This window comes from Ziziphus jujuba, chromosome 9 (genome assembly GCF_031755915.1).
Source record: "Ziziphus jujuba cultivar Dongzao chromosome 9, ASM3175591v1".
In the NCBI taxonomy this organism is placed as follows: Eukaryota; Viridiplantae; Streptophyta; class Magnoliopsida; order Rosales; family Rhamnaceae; genus Ziziphus; species Ziziphus jujuba.
This window is the reverse complement of record NC_083387.1, coordinates 28,844,406-28,862,585: the sequence shown is the minus strand read 5'-3', so window position 1 is coordinate 28,862,585 and position 18,180 is coordinate 28,844,406. Positions and strand designations below refer to the sequence as shown.

The 18,180-nt window shown below is 32.8% G+C and overlaps 1 protein-coding gene and 2 long non-coding RNA genes across 32 annotated transcripts in view; 1 reads left to right on the top strand and 2 right to left on the bottom strand.

Moving 5' to 3' along the window:
- The window catches only part of LOC107435782 (uncharacterized), a 191,159-nt gene that overhangs the window by 114,609 nt on the left and 58,370 nt on the right, over window positions 1-18,180 (top strand). The window lies entirely within an intron of this gene.
- Window positions 2,671-7,368, bottom strand: LOC107434052 (uncharacterized). 5 transcript variants are annotated; one of them, XR_009640896.1, is made up of 4 exons: window positions 4,999-7,363; window positions 4,096-4,767; window positions 3,548-3,965; window positions 2,671-2,995 (listed from the first exon to the last, which is right to left on the bottom strand). It is a non-coding gene; the product is annotated as an uncharacterized LOC107434052 (long non-coding RNA). The 5 variants fall into 5 exon arrangements; XR_009640895.1 differs by having other exon boundaries at window positions 3,548-3,631; window positions 4,999-7,361; XR_009640894.1 differs by lacking the exon at window positions 2,671-2,995 and having other exon boundaries at window positions 3,469-3,965; window positions 4,999-7,368.
- Window positions 10,576-13,282, bottom strand: LOC132805435 (uncharacterized). 3 transcript variants are annotated; one of them, XR_009640891.1, is made up of 8 exons: window positions 13,209-13,282; window positions 12,941-13,078; window positions 12,595-12,654; window positions 12,425-12,500; window positions 12,103-12,290; window positions 11,230-11,290; window positions 10,967-11,109; window positions 10,576-10,779 (listed from the first exon to the last, which is right to left on the bottom strand). It is a non-coding gene; the product is annotated as an uncharacterized LOC132805435 (long non-coding RNA). The 3 variants fall into 3 exon arrangements; XR_009640890.1 differs by having other exon boundaries at window positions 12,941-13,110; window positions 13,209-13,243; XR_009640889.1 differs by lacking the exon at window positions 13,209-13,282 and having other exon boundaries at window positions 12,941-13,169.

Here is an 18,180-nt window from a genome sequence, read left to right as displayed (position 1 = left end):
CGTAACTCTAGTTTAGTTCTAATTTAATTTGATTTAATGTATAGCTATGTTTGCCCTTCATATGGCATGTAAAATAGAAAATTAGAGGAACTGAAAATTTTATATATATATATATATAAATTAACTTTGTTTAAGTAGCATCATGCTAAATTGATTTGCATAGATCATGATGATTTTAGTCTACTACGTATGCGTACAGGAATATATTTTACAATTTTTTGTTTGTTCACTTTTTGATTAGCTGATGCTCTTTATAAGTTATGGATTTTGACCGCCGATATAAAGTATTTAATGTTTTTTTTTTTTTGAGTACTTGTTATACGAAATACAAGGTGGTCTAGCATATATCAATCTAAACTAAATTAAAAAACTAAACTGTATAGAATTAGAGGTAGGCCATCTGAAGAAGTTTATAAACAATTAATTTGTTTCACAAAATTTTAGTTTTAAATATTGAATTTGACAACCACTTTATATAATGAATTTTTTATTACAATTTTTATTATGTATAATTAATTTTTAAAAATTCTTATATTTATAACGATAAGAATTTCAATAAACTAAAAAATCTATCATATTTTAGTATGTATGCAATAATTTATCATGATTTACTTTTACATTAATAATGAATTAACTATTGCAGCTCGATGCATCTTTCATTCACACATTTACAAAGCTATTATTCAGCAAATTAAAAAATAAATAACATATTTACAAAACTTTTTATATATTCAACTTGCTCTGTTTTTTTTTTTTTTCCTTCTTCTTTTTTGTTCTTTAAAGGAATATTCAAAGTCATGAGGACTCGATGAGCGAAATCTCATATTTTCAGATTAAAATCAAGCACCAAAAGGTGCTGAATAATATTCATAGGACTAATCAAAAGCCCATTTGCTTTGCTTTGATACGACTTAATTAACAGTAAAAAAACATATACTGTATAGGAGGAATTATTCAGTACACAATGTGTATTGACATGGCATTTGAGCTGGTATACATAGCCAATTACATTATAACATGTGTACTATTAATTACATATCATATTAAAGAATCCAAATAGGTAGCTGCATAGTTTAACGCCTTCCATTTTTTTCCCCTTCTCCATGAGACACCTTAAATCTATCTTCTCCATTAGTAGTCTAATTCCAGATCTAATCTCTAACAAGTTTTATGGATTTTTTAAATTTTTTATTCCCATTTTTCTTTGAAGAGACCAATAAACTAATAAAGGAGCTGATCATTTTTTAATTTTTGTTTGGAAAATATGAGGGATTTGACTTTAACAATCAAATATACGGCTCCATTAATGACAGTCAAAGACTCAACATCCCCACTGCAAATTTGCAAAACACCTTCATCCTTCATTGATGGGATTCCAAAATACATTTTTCATGATTGCCTCCACACAAACAATCTTGTTTCCATTGTTTCTCGGTCAATATATCTTGTTATTTTAATGGCATAATTTATTAGATGGATTTCACATATATTAGAGAACCATCCACAAAATTGAGAAAAAGCTATTGGTGCTGGAGACGATGATCCATGTCCAAGAGAAAGTGTATAGCCTTTTTATTTTATTTTTTAATTTTTTTGGCGAATAAGACGAAGTGTATAGCAGAACAAAGAAGAAGACGGAAAAAAGGAAGTGCCAACTGACGGAGTGAAAGATTAATGCTGATTTGGATTTTTTTTCCTCTAATATACCTAATAATATATGTGGCATTTTGTAAATGGTTATGTGTACCAAATCAGCAAATACACCATGTGTATTGAAAAATTCCTCACTGTATAGTTACCAAAAAAAAAACTAATCTTTCAGAGTGAATTTTCTTTTTTTTTTTTTTTTTTAAATCCATTTTGATTTATGTATGTTGGAAAAAATAATATGACCAAAAAACTAGAGTGACACATTGCACTAAACATGTAACACAGGATATTAAAGTAGCAAAAAGCAATAGTTGCATCAAAAAGATAAAAATAAAGAAGAAGGAGAGAAAATAGAAATTAAAAGAGAAGAAAAAATGAATATAAAGGGAAAAAAGAAAAAAATAATTTAGAGGAAAACAAAAAGATCAAAAAAAAATTAATTAATTAATTAAAAAATAAGAAAAATGAAAGAAACACTACAAGAAATTTGCCTTTTACTGACAAAATAAAATTGTCGGCAAAAGTATAAAATTCATCGCTAAAACATTTACCAACGAAAATAAATTTGTCGGCTGCTTCGTCGCCTATGCCTCCTCTGCAATTGTAAATACCGACAAATTTTCACTTTTCCCCGGAAAAACCTTTTGCTTACAAAAATTTAATTTTCTCACTAAAGACTATTTCCAACAAATTCAAAATTGTCGGTAAAAAATTTTGGCGACAAAATGTGGCATCAGAAAAACTATTTTTCATATTGGTGAAAATTTAATTAGCGACGAAATAATTTTGTCGACAATAAATAATTTGCCGTCAAATATAAAATTTGTCGGCAATACATCGTTTAGCGACAAAAATAATTTGGTCGGCAAAGCATTTTCCATATTTTTTTTTAAATTTTGCAAATAATTTTTTAAAATTTTATTTTCCTGTGATATTTTTTAGTCATTTTTACTAACACAAATATTATAAAAATATTCATATTGTATAAAAATAATTAAACAAAAAAGATAGTTCATACTATTAATAGTAAAAAAGAACATGCATATTACTAAAATTTTAAATCTACTACAATAAAATAAAAATAAAAATGTCAACAAGCAACTAATTGCATATGGATTTACTTTACACCATACACAATCAATTTCTCCTAGAATAACTACAATACACTATTCTTTGAGAAACTGAATTATATATTTATCCAAAATTTATTGATTATGAAAACAGTAATCTCAGAATTTTGAGTCAAGTAGGAAAAGGAATTTACATCGTTTGTCTTTGGAATGTCACAGGACACTTAAGACCAACATCTTTTGGCCGCACTAGCAACAAGGTTCAGCTCTTTAGCCTGCAAAATGTAGAATATAATATAATGAATAACTCTCATTGTCAATACCACCAAATCCAGGTATTATATAATTCTTCATAGGCAAAGTTTTTCTGAGCATAACACGTATTAGATTTTTTTCACTCCATCTACTTGGTGACCCACTAGATAGGTGCTATTTCCTAATAATGGAAGGCCAAGCTAGAAGGAGTTTAAAGCAGTCACTTTTTAGTTTTTTTTTGTCTTTGATTTTTCTTTTTTTTTTCTACATGTCATGTCGATATTTTTCTATATCAATTATGGAAATTAGTAATAGAATAGTCAATAAAATATTATGATCAGTTTGAGGTGGATAATGCTCAAAAAAAGAGGTTGAAGGACTAAATTGAAATTCATGACAAAGTTGAAAAAAACATACTTGACAAGTGCCAAAAGAATTGCATTGAACAGTTCAAAACTTGCATAAAATATTTTAAAGTGTGCTAAAAGTTACCTTTCCATAAGTTGAGTACTACCAAGACAACATAAATTGAATAAAATACTTTAATTTTGAAAGGATCAGGAGCATCAAACCATGAAAGTGAGTGTCCCACCTTCTGCCGCAAGCACACATCCAAACACTGGAGCATCCAGCATTTTCGGGGTCTCCCAATATATCTTTATCACACATTTTTTATCACGTTTTAGACAAATGATCTGACATAACAAGCCCAAATATGCAGTAAAGCATAACAAATAGCATTTCTAATCAAATTAACATTCTTTTACTTTTCTACATTAGCTGGATCCTTCTAATCAAACAAAAACAGATATAGATTGCTAACATAAACATAACTTTGTTTCTTGAATCCTTTTTCTTCTTCATAACAGAAACCACTTAACAAAAACATAGTTCAAATATGCAATGTTAACAAAACTACTCACACTAGCAAACTTTAATTAAACAAGACTTATAGAAAGATGAAAAACAGAACAACACCAACAGAAACCACTTGACAACCCAAAAAAAAAAAAAAAAAAGAATCAGCACCTACAGAAATAGGTATAACAACAAAACAAAAAAAATAATAATAATAATAAAAAAAAAAAATAGAAAGATGAAAAAACAGAACAACACCAACCTGCAGAATGGCAACAACGACCAGCACCTGCAGGGAAAAAACAAGAAAGAAAATCAAAGAGAAATTCGAAGAGAAATTCAAAGAGAACTGCTAATTTGCTTCAGCTTTTGAAGATGCAGAGAGCTACATGAATATCTTGGTAGTTCACATAAAATTTAGGAAAACTAAGACAGGGAATGGAATGTCAAAAAAAGAAAATTGCACCAAAGACAAAGCAAAACCATCCCCGCAAAGCAATCCAAAGAAAAGGAAGAGTAAAGCAAAGAAACTACAACGAAATGTGCAGGCCAAAAAACATGAAAAATGAGATGGAAAAAACTGGGAAAGTCATGCAAAGAGAACTTTTTCCTAATGTCAAAGTCCAATCCTTCACGCAAGCATTTAAGAAAGCAGAAAATTTAATATTTTTTGTCTTTTTCCTCATTTACCATTCACTTATTCACATAAACAAACAACGCACAAATTGAAAAATAAGAAAAAGAAAAAGATGGCACAGAGAGAGAGAGAGAGAGAGAGAGAGAGAGAGAGAGAGTCACTCCTCGTTTCTTGTTTCAATATCCCGCTGAGCCCGCATGACTGATCATTCACTGCCAGTGCATTCTTCATTCGTTTATCACTTCACCAATTTTCAAATTCAATATTTCCCACATGCTGTTCCCAAGTCTACATTGTCTGGTATAACCAAGTAAAACTTTTAAGTCAATGTTTTACAGAAATTAAGAAAATGTAGAAGGAAAAAACGAACACTGGTTGCAAGCATCAGATTACCAAATCCTCTCACTTGCAAGGCTAAAGTAAGATAACCGCGAGAGAATATAAAGCTACATAAAATTATATTAAAATTATATGACATGTCCACAATGTACATGAATTGTTTATTTTCCCAGATATTAGGAATCTGACCTGATAATTCATTGTTGGAGATAACCAAGTTCATCAATCCGGTTATATTTCCAATGGACAAGGGTATGCTTCCACTCAAAGAGTTGTAAGAGACATCTAAATCTGTTAGCAAAGGCATTACTTCACCAATGCTAGGAGGAATTGGCCCCGAAAACTGATTGTCCCCAAGATACAACTTGGTAACGTTTGATGACCAAAGTGGAAGAGGACCCTGAAATCTGTTTGTAGTCAATTTGGCAGTGCTCTCTTTGTTGAATCTGAATGAGTTTGGCACCCTGCCACTTAGTTGATTATAAGCTATGTCAAGTCTATCAAGCTGCAAATTCAAATTCAGAAACTAGTTTGGTATGGTGTCTGAAATCATTGCATTGTTGAGTACCACATAGGACAGATCACTTTGATTCTTAAGCCATGTAGGAAATTTGGGACCTACTCGGCTTGATCTGATGAGGAGGTAGGTGACTTTAAAAGGAGGTATCCAATCAGAGCTAATGTCAAAGACCAAAGAAATATTTGGGGATGCTTTATCCATTGTCAACTCCTTCAAGCTTGAAAGATTAGCGAGATGAGTTTCAGTTATGACCCCTTCCCACATGTTCTCTGAGATGTCTAATACAGTCAGCTTTGAGAGCTGTCCAAGACTCTTTGGGATACCAGTCAGTTTATTATTGGATAATGAAATTTGTTCCAAAGCTGACAAGTTTCCAATTGAGCCTGGAAGTGAGCCTTGAAATAAGTTATATGGCATTTGAAAGTGCCTTAAACTCTTTAGATATCCTAAAGAGTTCGGTAGATTTCCAGCTCATTGTACCCCAAATTCAATGTCTCTAATTTGCTTCTGGAGCACGTGGACAAAGTATCGAAAACATTAGTTATTTCACCTGTAATTTTATTTTGTGAAAGCTTCAGACTCTGCAAATTGCATAACTTTCCCCATTTTTTTGACAGCTGACCCTCAATGGAATTCAGTGAAAAGTCATGGTTTTCAAGAGAAGCCAAATTAGCAATTTTATCTGGAAGTGGCCCATATAAGTTGTTGGAGTTAAGGTCAAGGTAAACTAGGCGTTTGAGATTGAACAACTAGTCTGGTATTGCAGAGTTGAATCCATTGTTTGAGAGATCAAGCACCATAAGAGAGGTGAAATTAAGAGAAGGAAGAGTGAAAGGAAGGTTGGAAAGTTGACAGAAGGGAAAGTGCAATTCCAGGAGTGATGGAAGTCTGTTAACAATTTGGAGCCAATGTGTTGCAGACATGGACATGTCCCAACCTCCTAAATGAAGGTATTTTAAAGAAGAAAGACCGGAAAGCCAGTAGAGGCTACTTTTGGTTAACTCAAACTGATCAACGTTATTGAGATCAAGATATATCATTCTCGATAGGTTTCCAAGACTTGGTGGAATAGTTCCACCAAAAGATGCACCAGAAAGATTGAGATTCTCAAACTCTGTAATGATCCAATGAAAGAGGGAATTTGGGAACCTCCAAAATCATTCATGCTCAAGACCAAGTGATTTAGATATTTCAAAACTAGCAGAGATGGATCAGTCTTACCACTCAAAGTTTGCACTGTTCCATCACCATCCAAACTTTCTGAGTAGGGGCAGCGAAGATTGAGCTCGACCACATGTCCAGTTCTGTTGTTGCAACTTACTCCCTCCCATCTACAACAATCATCTCCCACCCATGATGAAAGCCTGCCAGAAGGATCTGTTAGGCCTTCCTTGAACTTGACAAGCGCTTTCTTCTCAGCATCTATGCATGCTACATCAAGGTCACCAATGCAGAAACTGAGTTTGGTGAGAAACAGAATTCCACACAGAAATATGAAGAAACACTTTCCGTTAATGAAAGTGCTGATGTGTTTCATGGTTGCCAAACAAGGATGCAAATTAGGCTTTTTTTTTTTTAATTTTTTTTTGGCTGTAAGTCAAAGTGAATAATATGGAAAATTGTAACTGATGTTGCTATATAGTTATAAAAAATCGATCATGATCTGGTTTTGTAGCTGTTTGGGAATCAGACTCAGGGCTTAATAGGCTTACAATAATTTTAAAGTGTATTTCTGCAGATTCGGTTTAGATTGTAATGTCTTTGTTCCCTTTTAATGTAGTAATAAAACTCTTCCCCTCTTGTATTCGGCAAGGTGTGAAAATTGTAGAAAATAATGTCATATTAATGTAGTACACATGGAAATTAGGAACATTTAACAGGAATATTGACTCAATGTCTCTTTCTGGTCTTTTGTTGGAAATTCCATTTTGGTTTTCCAAATTGTATATGGACTTTTCATTTCAGACCTTCAGCAAATAGTTTGTTTATTTACTAGTCTAATTTTCAACGAAATATGTCTGAAAGTATTCTTTTCCAAAATGATTATTATTATTTTTTAACCCAAATCCTTCAACCACAGGTTCTACTTCTTTCTTTTTTTTCCTGAAAGATATACGAAGAAATATTACAAAATGGTACTGCTTTAATCAAGGTGCTATTCTGGAATGGTACTGCTGCTTCTTATGCATAAGGTTGACCAAGCCTCTATATATATATATATATATATATATGTATATGCAGTATCTAATAAGTTATCATACTTAACAATACGAATATTTAATAATTCTGAATCGCCTATATTGTGTATTTCATCTTTATGCTTTCAGAAAAAATCTGCACACAATTTAAAAAAAAAAACAAAAATAAAAAATTAACTTGTTATAACCTTAATTATCGCCTGGGATGAGTGACTTGCAGTTAATGATAATATTATTTAATTTCTTTTGGAGGAACATGGTTATTTAATCTGAAGCCTACAAATGCAGAGAAAATTGTATGTTGAGAGGTTGGGTAACGTCTCTGGACTGGGGTCAGTGAAAGGGATAGAGATATTCCTTGCATTTTCCAATTGATCCTTAAAGAGTGCAAGACACATTTACATAAAAATAATAATAATAATAAAAATAAAATGATCCTTAAAGAGTTTTATCACAATTTAACTAAAGCAGGATATTTATGCGACATTTGTTTATTCTTTAGTTCTATTAGCAAATGTTATCTACATTGTCCCTTTCTTTAATTTGGCCTTATAATGGAATTAAACTAGTAATGAATCTTTATCAACAGTTAAGAGTATTATGAATAAATTATATATTAATCCCATGCACCATAAAAGAAGTGATATTTTTAGTAGCCATTATATGATGGTTTAACCATAATTCTGTGACCAAATTTGATATTTAGACATACAGTAAGGCCTAAAATTAAACTTTTTATTTCTTGCTATTTTATTTCTTGATGTTATTTTTTTCTTCTTCTTTTTCATATTGGAGATGGAGATTTGAACTTACGGTAGAAAAACAATTGGGCTTTGCTACTTGATCTTTGAAAAATTTTCTTTTATTTTTACCGAACTTTCATATGTTTTTTTTTTTTTTTTTTTTGGTTCCTTTTAGAACTCTTTTTATTTATTTATTTATTTATTTATTATTATTATTATTATCATAATTGGTTTACTTTTTTATTCTTGCGATAACTCGCAGTCAATAAGGAGGAAGACTTTCTAAAAAGATTTTTTGATATGAGGTGTAATGAATTTTAGAGATTCAGATTAACGTAGAAAACATAATTTGATGTTGGAGCATAAATAGGATTAAAAATTTTCCAAAATTGATATATATGGGCCCAGTACTTTTCTGTTTTTTGTTTTTGTTTGAGGAGGCCTAGTACAAGAATTTCTTTTTCTTTTTATTATTACTTTTTTATAAAAGGAGTCTATTATTTAATAGTAGTCTATTATTTGATGCGACCCAGTACAAGACTTTCTTTTTATTTTAAATTGTAGTAACCCATTATTTAATTGCATGTAACTTTTCAAAAATTTAGTCAGGCATGATGCAATAGAGATAAACATTACAAGTTTTAAGGGGAAGAATATTATTAGTTTTGCAACATGACAACTCAATGCCCTTGGATATGTAGTAAAGTTTTAATAAATAATCCAAAATTGGGTACTTAACTACTTCTATAATGTTTTGGGCATATTTTTATTTCCCCTTGATAACGTTGATTTTATTTGGCTTTTCTCTCCGTTTTGTTCTTTTGGATTTGTCTTTTTTTTTTTTTTTTTTTTTTTAACTTTTTAACTTTTTAATTTTTTTTTTTTTTTTGGTAAATTTATAATCTAGCGATGACTTGCAGTCAATGAAGTAGGACTCTTTGTATTTCCACTTTAAGAAGTTGCTTTGATTTGAAGATTAGAAAAATTGACCTGACCTAAAATTTCTAAAGTTAAATGGACCAAATACGAGACTTTTTCTTTCTTTCTTGGTGGGATCCCGAAGACTTGTGAATGGGACACCACACGAACAATCCAAAATTTTCCCACCGCAAAATTGACTTTTGTGTTCCTAAGGGGAGACCCTAAATGAAAAGACCAAAAATAAAATATAAAATATAAAAATCACCAAATAATTTAACAAATAACATAATCTTATCGGAAAATAAAAAGGGAAAATTTCATAACAAACGATTTATTCCCATTCGTTTAACTAATTTTATGTATTAAGCAGTAAAACGTTTAATTACTTGACCTAGACGTATTTCTGTTTGTTTTTCTTTGAGATTCTTCAAATCTTATGGCTGAAAAACGCCAATACGCCAATATTGTATGCTTAAGCTTCATACAAACTTGACGCATTTCTGAAGTTGCTTTGACTTGAGGTGTGTAATGAATATTAGAAAAATAGACATGGCCTAAAATTTCTGAAGTTAATGGACCAGATACGAGACTTTTTCTTTCTTTCTTGTTGGGATCCCAATACAAGACTTGAGAATGCAACACCACACGAGCAATCCAAAATTTTCCTACCGACATTGACTCCCTACCCTACATGAAAAGACCAAAAATAAAATATAAAAATCACTAAATAGTTTAACAAATAACATAATCTTATCGTGGAAAAAAAAGAAAAAAAAGGGAATTTCATAACAAACGATTTTATTCCCATTCATTTAACTAATTTTATGTATTGAGCAGCAAAAGATCAAACGTTATGTTTATTTACTTGACCTAGACATATTTCTGTTTGTTTTCCTTTGAGATTCTTCAAATCTTATGGCTGAAAAACCCCAATACGCCAATATTGTATGTTTTATGTTCTTGATGCTTGACGTACAAGCCATAGAAAAGTGTAAGCACATCCAACCGAAGATTTAAAAGACTCTATTTGTTCGTTTGACTTCATTTGGTTCACGCTAAATTTTATGGAAATACATTATTATTATTGTTTTTTAAGGTGCTTGGTTAATTTTTGTGTAAAATCAACCAAAATATATCCATTTTATGACAATTTTCTTACGTTCTTATAATCATTTGCAGTGCATTAAATATAAATAAAATAGTATAGTTATGCATGCCAAACGAGTCTTAAAATGTATATGACTTCTGCAAAGCATGCAGAGGATAATATTTAGTCTGTCAATCTTTACCACATCAAAAACAGTAAGAAAGTTTATGAATACTTTGATACCTACAGCACATGCAAATTTCTGTCAAACTGAAAAGACAAAGGTAAACAGAGAAAGATGCAAAAATGTGGTATGCAACAGTTTTCCTCAAAGAGTTCAGTTTAGCAACAAATGCATCTAAGCCATGTCTGGATCACAATGAAAAGTTTATACAACTTAGATACATCTACCAGATTTAGCCATTGCAGATGGGCATTCATACAGGTAATCATATGCATCTTTTCATTATTTACCATAACTATGTTATCACGTTGCATCATCTGAAAAGAGAAAAATTCCAGTTAAGTTACCAATAAAATACAAAAGTACTACCTAACAGCATACCCAAGCTCAAGAATATAAGCAAGAAAACAAAAGAAACACAATTATTTTATCTGAAAACTTCAAGACTAGAAGAGCCACTAAAATTCATTTATTGCATTTATTAAATAAGCAACACAACTTTACCTCCAATAGGCTTGTTATCTCTGCTCTTGAGAAGCAGACATATACTCTAGAGTTGACATCCTTCTCTATATCCTCAATAGAAAATCCATTCCAAGCGATTCAAATGCATATGCAGACCAAATAAATATTTAAATGCTTTAATTCTGCAAGACAAAAGGACATGAGAAATTAAGACTAACAGTAGATATTGATAACTCTCAATTAAAGTACCAAAAGAAAGGGGAAAAAAAAAAAAAATCTGCTAGTTTCTTGATTGTATGAACCTTTCTGAAGAAATAGCAGAAGCAGATTGGACAGCAAGATCATCTATTTGCATGGCAGTGGCTGTCCAAATAACAACAGCAAAGCAAAATCCTAGAGTAAGAATCGACACTGTTAAACTAACAACAGCAAAGCAAAATCCTAGAGTAAGAATCGACACTGTTAAACTAACAACAGCAAAGCAAAATCCTAGAGTAAGAATCAACAAAAAGTTGTAAAATTTTGAACATGCTAAAAAAGCTGAGAGGGAAAAGATGAGTAAATGTATAAAAGATCATGTGCTGTCAGGTTAAAATCAGGTGAAACTCATCTGCAGTTTTGCTAACTAGAAGGTTGAGGGTTAAAATAACAACAGCAGAGATAGCTGAGTTTTATGAAAAATTAATTAATTACTGGCTAGGAAGTTCCATATGATGTCAACACAATTTGATTAGCTTTACAAGCAACAACAATTTAAAAAAAAAAAAAAAAAAAGAGCTTATGAAGCTCAAACAGATGCTTTCAATTGCATGTTGCTATCTTAATATTTCCCCTGTTTTTCCAAACAGGGGTCTAGAGTGGGGGACACATCTCCACTTAAAAGTTTTTGGGGGACACATCTCCACTTAAAAGTTTTTCATTTCCTCTCTTTATCTAGAGGGACTACATAATCAGTTCGTATGAAGACAAGTTCTTTATTCAATCTTGAGGAATTAGGAGAATAAAAGTCACCATGTTGGGGTGCTAGTTTGCTTAAGAAAATAGTAGAAAAGAGTTTGCAAGATAAAGAAACAGTGACACATATGATGTGCAACACAAACATAGTTACCACCATAGCAATGTCTCCAGCAATACAGATAGGCAGTTTCTAATAATATACATTGCTTCCTACTTACTCTTCTATACTAGCTGTACCACTTTCAGATCTACGATTTTCACTTGGATGACTTCTGTTCTGCAATTGCTCTCTTTCGTTCTTTCTTGCTTGTGCTTCTTTATCTCAGTAAGGTCTTCATATATATATATATATATATATTGCAAAGTTTAGAACTTTCATAGCAGCCTTAACATCAGATTTTGAAACCTATACAAGAAAATTAAACATCCACCAGAAAATATGTGCCAATATGAATACAAATGAAATGGTAAGCAGGTGGAAAGGGCATGACCATGATCCATACAAACATAATTTATATACGTATAGAAGTGAAGATTTACCTCTCTTCTCAGTTTCAAGTTAGCATGAGCAGTTGAGAGGCGTATGATGGTTTCTTAGATTAAGTGTTCCTCCAGTCTACAGAAAAGCAAGCATCATATCAGATGATATGGAGAATTGATCACTGTATTAATAGCGCCCAAAAATTTTTCTGGCTGATGACTAATGCTACCTTCGCATTTGAACTGGAAGCTCTGAGGTCTGCAGATGCTGATGCAATCTCTTAGGATGCCTACAGACAAAAAAAAAAAAAAAAAAAAAAAAAAAAAAAAAAAAAAAAAAAAGAATGTTAAGACTTGGTCCTGGAAATACAGTACACTAAGCACAGCCATGGAAAAAAAGGCTGTAAGACTGTTAGTTTAGACTCGGTTACAGATGAAAAAAAAAATTAAAGAAAAGAAAATTTGAAAACAATATATAGAAAAATTGTGATCCCATGGAGGAAAAATAACAGGTTAAGGCAAAGAACAATGTAATCAGATAATCAAACAAATAAATGAACATTAGCAAATCAGCACCTTGTCAGTCACATCAGGCTGAATTGTCTGTTTTGCATAATGAATGTAGTGTCTGAGTTCTTAAGGTTGAGCATATAATCTCTTTCTGTTCTCTTACTTTTGCCAAATACAGATGAATAAACAACAGCTTCACATTCTCTTCCATATTTAGAGCCCCAATTAGGGTTTGCCTCACCAATATAAAAACCAATATAAAAAAATGAAATTTTTTTTCTTTTAAAGAACGAAAAGAAAAAAAAAAAAAAAAAAAAAGGCCTAGCTAACCAACCTCCATCAGTTGCAGATTGATATCCATGCATTAACAAAACATGTTGTGATATTTGACGGTCAATGATACGAACCTAGGACGACCTGCTCCTAAACCCGTATTATATTAGCCCGGATCTTAATTAAGTTCAAGTTCTAATGGATTGGACCTCAACCCCTAACCAACCTGTGGTTAGAAACCTTGGTATAATGTAGACGCCACAATAGGGGATGGAAAACCTATTGATAAGTCAAGCTAAAACAACCAATTCTCTAATGGTGTTTTAGGCGTTCTCGAAGAACAAAGAGATAATTAATCTCACAAATATTTTCTTAATCAAATCAAAGTTGTATTATTATTGAAAAATAAGCCTTTAAATAGGCTACAAATCCATGAAATAAAACCCTAAAAACAAAGGAAAAACCTGCCACACACATAAAGAAACCTAGTTGGCCGAAACTATACTTCCTTTCCTAATCTAAGTTTGATTAATTAATTCATTTATATTAAATTATGAATTAATTAATTTACAATGGAAAGAATAAAATAAAAACCTTCCTAAAGTTATTTGTCCAGAAAATAAATAAATAAAAGCCAAAAAGTAATGGTAGTTTCCTAAAACAAAAAGTAAAAACAAATTAGGAAACTAAAAATGCTAGCTTTTTTTATCAAGTTGAATTTGATCAATCTTTGACCTCTTTGAGCTTCAAATCAGCTTCTAGATGCTTTTTAGGATGCCACATAAGCTGAATATGAAGTCCCACACGTTGCCCATGCTTGGAAAAATAAGAAAAGGCTAATACAGTAAAATACAGTAAAGCCAGCAAGCAATACAGCAAATTCGGCCAAATTGTTGAGGCTGTCCGTACAAGCCCTTTTTGATTGCATTTGAGGCTGCTTTAACTTGATTCCATGACCTATTAGGCATATGTATTGAACCCATAAAGCATTGGAACCATTTCATGCTTCCCGGACTCCAAAAATGTACCAAAATCGTCACCCGAATCCTTATCGGCTTCCACCACTTGGATGCTTAGAATAGGCTTTGTATCTTCAAGTATGGACAAGCTCTGTTGAGATTGATTACCCCCTGTATAAATACTCCCAGGTTGTCCTTAAATCTCTTAATTTGAGCTCTTGTGATTGGCCTAGTCTTCATCCGTGTCGAGTCAGCACCCCAGCGGGTTATCGGTGGAGCGGGCTCGGGCGGAATCACATCATTCCCCTCCTCTTAAAAAGGATTTGTCCTCAAATCAAGATCATCACCTGCAGCAAAAGGAGTTAAACCAGCAACATTAAATGCAGCACTCATGTTATACTCACCCGGTAAATCAAGCTTGTAGGCATTCCTGTCATTCGGCTTCAAAACTTGAAAAAGTCCATCCATAGGCGGTATGAGCTTTGACTTTCTTTGTTTAGGAAACCTTTCCTTTCATAAGTGCAACCAAATCAATTCTCCTGAGTCAAACACTATTACAACAAAATCTAGAAATACATGCTCATTATGGTAAAAATTACACTTTTTAAAGTTAGCAATCAATATTTCCCAAATTTTCAAATTACCACTAAGTAAAGCTCTCAACAATACAGATAAAGTTCTATGCAATAAAGACATCTTTAAATAAGTATCTTTAAAATTCATGGTCAGCAATGATTTCTTATTCATAATTACTTTATTAACATCACCAAAGCTAAGATAAAAATTTATATTCTTCCTTTCTTGTCTTCCTTTTCCTTTCTCACTCAATGCCATCTCACCTTCCTCACTCTCGGCTTTTGCACCAAAATTTTCACACTTGGTTTTATTAAAATCTTTCCACACAACCTGAGTATTAGAAGACTTACCTTGGATAGCAAGCTCACCTTTTCCCTCTTGATTGGATGGTAGTCCACTTGGAATTTCATTCGGGAAGACATCTCCAAATTCCTTCAAAAGAGAAATCATTGAACTTGGCAATACAAGTTCTTCAAAGTTAGTTTGATCATTAAAATAATTTTCTTTATAAATCATGATCAGCAAAGGTTTCTTACACTCAATAACCTTATTAATATCCCCTAAACTCAAATAAAATTTGCTACTTGACCTTTCTTTTCTTTCTTTTTCTTTTTCCCCTTTGGATTGGCGCAAACCTTCGGATTGCCCTTCCTTCTCCAAGCTCTCGGGTTTGCCACTCTCTTTCCCCTCTCTTTTGATTTTTCCTTGATCTTTCCACTCAATATGAGTCTTAGAAACCTTACCTTGATCAACAACCTCATTCTTACCTTCTTGAAAGGATGGTGAAGCCGTTGGTGCCATACTTGCTTTGTCCTTAAGCTTTTCGGCTTCTCTCCTTTGTTGCATTTGTAATTGGTCTTTGTAAACCTCTTTAGGAGATAATGGTTCCAGCTTGACCTTCTTCCCTTTAAACCTGAAAACAATACTATTTTCTCGACCAAAATGATTAGCATCTTTATCAAATTGCCATGGCCTACCTAATAGTATATGTCCAGCAATCATGGGTACAATATCACATAAAACTACATCCTCATATCTACCTATATTAAATTTTACTTTGGCTTGTTTGTTTACTTTCATCTCACCACTATCATTAAGCCATTGTAATCTATATGGTTCAGCATGTTTTATTGTTTTTAAGCCCAATTTATCAACTACAAGGTTACTTATTACATTAGTACAACTTCTACTATCAATAATCATACTACAAATCTTACCTTGAATTTCACATCGAGTGTGGAAGATGTTCTCTCTTTGAATTTCATCCTCATCTTTGTATGCAGCAAGTACTCTCCTAGAAAGCAAGTTTAATTCAGCATTGGATGCTTGCAAGGTTTTGGGTTCATCCTCCAAGTCCTCCTCCTCTTGCTTGGCTTTATCCTCACTTTCTTCATTTTCCGATTCTAGCTCGTCATTGCCCTTTAACACCATGATTCTTCTATTCGGGCATTGGCTATCAATGTGTCCTCCTCCCTGGCACTTAAAACACACAACATCATGAGTTCTAGAAGGTTTAGGATCTAATTTTACCTCATTCTTTGGTGCTTGGACAGATTTGGTTCTAGTCTCCTTCCTTGGCCAGTTTGAACTTTCTTCTTTGACTTTCGGCTTTAGCTTGCTTTCATAGATGGGATTGTTCCTCCAGCCACTTGAATTGGACCTTCCATTGTTGGAAACACCTCCAAACCATGATCTTACACCCCTCCTCTTGAATTGGTGCTCAAGCTTAATGGCAACATGCAACATCTCCTCCAACTCCAAGTATTGTTGCAAATCTAGTTGGTTGGCTATCTCACGATTCAAACCACCAAGAAATCTTGCCATGGTTGCTTCTCTATCCTCATTCATGTTTAACCTCATCATGAGCATCTCCATCTCCTTATAGTAATCCTCCACGGACATACTTCCTTGAGATAGGGATTGAAGCCTTTGATGCAGCAACCTATGATAATGTGATGGCACGAACCGCTTCATCATAGCTCCCTTCATTTGGCGCCATGTAGTGATCAAGTCATCACCAACTCTCCTTCGGGTGTTTTGCTCATTGGTCCACCATTGGAGGGCATAATGGCCAAACTCCATTGCTGCCAATTTCACCTTCTTAGCCTCTGAATAATTATGGCGGTCAAATATCATCTCCATCTTTTCTTCCCACTCCAAATATGCTTCGGGGTCACTTTTTCCCATGAATGGTGGGATGTTGATCTTGATATTGCTAAGATTGTCATCTGTTTCTTCCCTCCTATATCTCCCATGGCCAGCTCTATCTTGGACAGCAAAAGTTTCATCCATACCTTCCTCAAAGTCTCCACCGAATGGCTCCTCATCAAATTCCTCTCTCGGTCTCTCGCGACCTCCTCGTCCTCGGCCTCGTCCTCCATGGAATTCTTGGCTATTTCTTGTGTTCGGCATTCCTTGTGAGGCTTCTAGTCTTCCCACTCTTTGATTCACATGCTCAACTTGAGCACTAACCCGCTGTATTGACTCCAAAACAGCCCTCATGTCCACTTAGTCTCCACTCCCGGTAGCTCGAGCATCGCCATGGAATGCTACGGACTCTTCCTCATTGATCCTCAAGGGTGGATCTCCTCTTCTTATTCTAGAATCTGCCATGTTAGTAAAATACTGCAAAAATAAAATAAATCCTCACAATATTCACTCCCTCACGTGTTTCACTCAAACAAGGTTTCGACACTCGTGCTTGCACACTAGTTTCGGCTTTTACCCTCTTTTAAGCTCACACACTCTTGCCTTTTTCCACTCAATGAATTATCTCAAAGTTCTAATTAAAACACCCACAAAACAGCAATTAGATCACTAGTATGTTTTAATTAAACTTATCAACAAAACAGTAAGCAAAAATAAACAAATACCGAATGGAATGAAAATACCTATTTTCGGTTTTTCTAGACAAAATAAAGCAAATTAATGAGAAAAATTTGGAATTTTGAAGAACTGGACCAGATGGTAATAGATTATGAGTTCAAGAACAAAATTCTAGAAAAATAAATTCAAATACGAACAAGAATCAAAGAGAACAAAAATATAGAAAAGTGTTGGTTGTTGTTCTTGTAATTCAAGTTTTGTATCAATTCCTTTAACTAATTTTAATCCAAAAAATTTAAGCACCCAAAATCCAAATATCCAGCAGCAAAAATAATTTCCCAGCAACTTGAATATTGAATAAATAATCAAAAAACCAGCAGCTCCAACAAATTTCCAGAAAACAAATCAAACTCCAACAAACCGAAATATTTTTCTGTTTGTTTTTTTTTTTTTTTATAATTCGGCTTTACCTCCTTTTTTTTTTTTTTTTTCACTCACAGAACATAAACAACTGCAGTAGCAAGAATAATTACCAAAATTGCAATCTCAACTCCAAAACAAACACCAAACCCGTGACCTCCAAATAAACACAAATGTGCAGTTTTTTTTTTTTTTTAACTGTTGCCGCAAATTCTTTTTTTTTTTTTCTTTTTTGAATATATAAATGCAAAT